At 48.8% G+C, this 4,810-nt stretch overlaps 1 pseudogene; it reads left to right on the plus strand.

Moving 5' to 3' along the window:
* Nucleotides 1–275: 275 nt before the first annotated feature.
* LOC126199768 (5S ribosomal RNA) lies at nt 276–393 on the plus strand (annotated as a pseudogene).
* Nucleotides 394–4,810: the final 4,417 nt, after the last annotated feature.

Below are 4,810 nucleotides of genomic sequence, written 5' to 3' on the forward strand. Positions count from 1 at the left end.
CGGTCTCGCGGTTCCAGACTGCAGCGCCAGAACCGCGCGGCCACTTCGGCCGGCAGTTCCCTACAGTCGATTAATGAACAAAGTAAGAGCATACGGACTATGAGACCAATTGTGTGATTGTATTGAAGAATTCCTAGATAACAGAACGCAGCATGTCATTCTCAATGGACGGAAGTCTTCCAAAGTAAGAGTGATTTCTGGTGTGCCGCCTGGGGAGTGTCGTAGGACCGTTGCTATTCACACTATACATAAATGACCTTGTGGATGACATCGGAGGCAACTGCCTTGCCGCAGTGGATACACCGGTTCACGTCAGATCACCGAAGTTAAGCGCTGTCGGGCGTGGCCAGCACTTGGATGGGTGACCATCCGGGGCGCCGTGTGCTATTGCCGTTTTTCGGGGTGCACTCAGCCTCTTCGGTAAAGCAGATGCCAGACTGAGATTCATTGGAAGAATCCTAAGGAAATGCAATCAGAAAACAAAGGAAATAGGTTACAGTACGCTTGTTCGCCCACTGCTTGAATACTGCTCAGCAGTGTGGGATCCGTACTAGATAGGGTTGATAGAAGAGATAGAGAAGATCCAACGGAAAGCGACGCGCTTCGCTACAGGATCATTTAGTAATCGCGAAAGCGTTACGGAGATGATAGATAAACTCCAGTGGAAGACTCTGCAGGAGAGACGCTCAGTAGCTCGGCACTGGCTTTTGTCGAAGTTTCGAGACCATACCTTCACTGAGGAGTCAAGCAGTATACTGCTCCCTCCTACGTATATCTCGCGAAGAGACCATGAGGATAAAATCAGAGAGATTAGAGCCCACACAGAGGCATACCGACAAACCTTGTTTCCACGAACAATACGAGACTGGACTAGAAGGGAAAACCGATAGAGGTACTCAAGGTACCCTCCGCCACACACCGTCAGGTGGCTTGCGGAGTATGGATGTAGATGTAGATGTAGATTCAACATACAATTATAGCTGGACTGTAAGTTCCTAGATAATCCCTCCGTTTGATTCTGTAGCTTATCCAGTTGTGAACTGATAGACTTCAAAGGCTCTTTCACCGGTTCACATCGTTTAGCTGCACAGACTAGACCATCGCCCTCTCACTAGACGCAGTACACGCTCGTCGAGCGCACCCACACCTCCGGCCACAGGCCCTCTGCTCACGTGACAGAAAGAGGCGGAGCATGGGCAAAGACCGACCTCCGACCACCAGACTACAGACGGGAGCGCCAACCATCCGACCAAAACCAGCCCTCTCCCCACATCGTTGAGCGCTTAAATAGGCGAAAAGCGACCAAAGAGTAAGACCACGGCCTCGCGATACAGAGTCGATCGCAGAGATCTTATACAAATACAGGGAAGCGATTGGGGCCAACGTCGCCAGGTATCAACAGGTGTTCGCAAGCTTTCTGCAGTGAAAGGTCACGCTCAGCCGAATTAGATGTTTCACGCATCATGATTATTTTCGTCAAAGCAGGCCAAGCCCAAATCAGTGTACCCCTCTTCCTGTGCACACAACAAACACTCTTTCACCTTGTGATCCGTCACCCTGTACCTATAATACACCATTAGCTTCCGCAGAATGGTGTTACCATGTTCGTACTATATTTACCCAGGTAGCAATAATTCACTGAAACAAACAATGAGCCTTTACGTACGTAACAAATAGAGCCCCGTTATGTCCTGCATTCCTGAAATCCCCTGCTATACTCGCAGGACAGGACAGATAGTTTAATTTGTGGAAAAAGGCCAAAATGAGTGGCTGTCAGTTACACTTGAAAATACTACTTTATTCAATTGACCATCATTACAAGAGTAAAGAAAACATTACAAACAGAGCAAGCCAAACATTAATTTTAGAACTTAATTCCAGGCTAAATACGCCATTCAATCTCACGCCTCAAGGGCAAAACAACTTTAATTTAAAACCGGCTGAAGGCCAACCACTTAAGACTCAAAAACAAGAATTTGAATTTTAAAAGGCAGAAGGACTCATCTTAAAATATTTCTCTGAATTAGGCTGAAGGCCCAAACAATCTCACGCCTTAAGGGCGAAACAAGTTTAATTCAAAATCGGCTAGAACCCATACACAAACAAACAATAAGGACAAATAAGAAACGGGAGCACATCAAACGGCCCTCAGAAGTTTCCAAGGGTCGGCCTGGGATTCAAACACTAACACTCATTTAGACGAGACAGTCAGTCTGTCCAATAATTCTCATTCCGGCGGCAACCCAATTGACAGACAGTCTGTGGACCAAGCGACAGGATAACTTCCGCTCCACCCGACCAGCACACAAAAGGGAATTCAATGGAACAAAGCAGAAGGTATCGGCGGCCACAACAAATTACACATTCAGCTGTCTAACTACACGCCGTGTTGGACAGACACAACATCACGAGGAAAATACACTTCCTGAATTTACGTCAACACCCAGGGTAGCTAACCGGAACGTTAACGGCCACAAGGCAGAAGATTCCGCTGGTGCACTTCAAATATAATAAAGTTACGTTAAACTCCACAGGAGGCGGCTAGAATTTCGCCAACTTGAAAACACACGTTATTGCTCGCGGGAATGTCCCAACAGCCCACAACGAAATTCAAACGACACAATGTGAACAGTTGGGGCTGGCTGGTAGATTAAGTAAAGACTAAACTTTCGTGTCCGGGATCGGTGAGCCACGGACCTCGTAGCAATGGGAGCAGCCCCTCACACTCCGACCGCACGTGGACGCCGCCAGCAGGCCTAGCCAGACACGTGCCACAGAGACTCCCTCACTGCTCCACGCCAACCAACCAACTGGCCACACACGGCACAGCCGGAAACTACAAGCACAAGGCCAAACATAGTACAAGGGTGCGAATATCGATACACGCTGCTGCTGCGACTTGCGGAGAGAGAGGATAACAGCATAATCGCGATAAATGAGGGAGACTAATCACAGGCAGGCCGGAGTGGCCGAGCGGTTCTAGGCGCTTCAGTCTGGAACCGCGCGACCGCTACGGTCGCAGGTTCGAATCCTGCCTCGGGCATGGATGTGTGTGATGTCCTTAGGTTAGTTAGGTTTAAGTAGTCCTAAGTTCTAGGGGACTGTTGACCTCAGAAGTTAAGTCCCATAGTGCTCAGAACCATTTGAATCATTTTGACTAATCACAGAATAGCAATCAGGGTTCAATGCAAAGCGTAAAACGAGCCAGCCATGGCTCAATTCCCGTTGCATGCAATTTTCAGGTAAATACAACCGAAGGTAAGTTTGATCCAACAATGAATTAACACCGCTGCTACATGTCTACATCCGAGACCATCATCATCAACAACTGTCACCATCACACCGAGGGAAACGACAATTTTGCTAGCAGCTAGGACACATATGTTGGAAAGATAGCAATCTAGAAATCGCAGATTGTGACCTGTCAGATCAAGAAGGTAGAAAGCAACTGTTATGCATTTACTCTTTTGCAGGCCCACAAGTCTACACAGACCTCCTTAGGGAAATCATAATTACACGCATAAAAAAAGTTTTGCATCACGCAGTTCCCAGAAGTGCTAAAGATAGACGTTGAATGTGGTTATTCTACAGGGACAGTCCCTTTGACTGTTCATAGGTGTCACTAAACCCGCCCGAAGATGTAAACACCCATGCATGAGCAGCGCCTATTAGACGTAGGGGGTCCGACAGCCGATCAGTTCCAATCATTCCACGAGGTACACGGTTCATATTGTCTGTTCAACCATGCCTAGTCGGTCAATACCGCGGTTCGATCGCGTCCGCATTGTTACTTTGTGCCAGGAAAGGCTCTCAACAAAAGCAGTGTCCAGGCGCCTCGGAGGGAACCAAGGCTATGTTGTCCATGTTCGGACATGGTGAAGATACAGAGACGCAGGAACTGACGATGACATGCTTCGCTCAGGCCGCCCAAAGCCTACTACTGAAATAGATGACCACTACCTACGGATTATGGCTCGGAGGAACCCTGACAACAACGCGAACAAGTTGCTGCCACAGGACGTCGTGTTACGACTCAAACTGTGCACAGTTGGCTGCATAATGCGCAACTTCAGTCCCGACGTACATAGGAAAGTCCATCTTTGCAACAACGATACCATACTGTGCGGTACCGATGGGCCCAACAACATGCCGAATGGACCGCTCATGATTGGCATCACGTTCTCTTCACCGATGAGTGTCACATGTGCCCTCAACCAGACAATCGTCGGAGACGCGTTTGGAGGTAACCCGGTCAGGCTGAACGCCTTAGACACACTCTCCAGCGAGTGCAGCAAGGTGGAGATGCCCTGTTGTTTTGGGGTGGAATTATGTGGGGCCGACCTACGCCGCTGGTGGTCATGGAAAGCGCCTTAATGGCTGTACGATACGTGAATGCCATCCTCCGACCGATAGTGCAACCATATCGGCACCATATTGGCGAGACATTGGTCTTCATGGACGACAATTCGCGGCTCCATCGTGCACATCTTGTGAATGACTTCCTTCAGGGTAACGATATCGCTCGACTAGAGTGGCCAGCATGATCTCCAGACATGAATCCTATCGAAGATGCCTGGGATAGATTGAATAGGGCTGTTTATGGACGACGTGAACCACCAACCACTCTGGGGGATCTCCACCGAATCGTCGTTGAGGAGTTGGACAATCTGGACCAACAGCGCCTCGATGAACTTGTGGATAGTATGCCACGACGAATACAGGCATGCATCAGTGCAAGAGGACGTGCTACAGGGTATCAGACGTACCGGTGTGTACAGCAATATGGACCTCCATTTCTGAATGTCCCGCT

This window comes from Schistocerca nitens, chromosome 8, assembly GCF_023898315.1.
Source record: "Schistocerca nitens isolate TAMUIC-IGC-003100 chromosome 8, iqSchNite1.1, whole genome shotgun sequence".
Lineage (NCBI taxonomy): Eukaryota > Metazoa > Arthropoda > Insecta > Orthoptera > Acrididae > Schistocerca > Schistocerca nitens.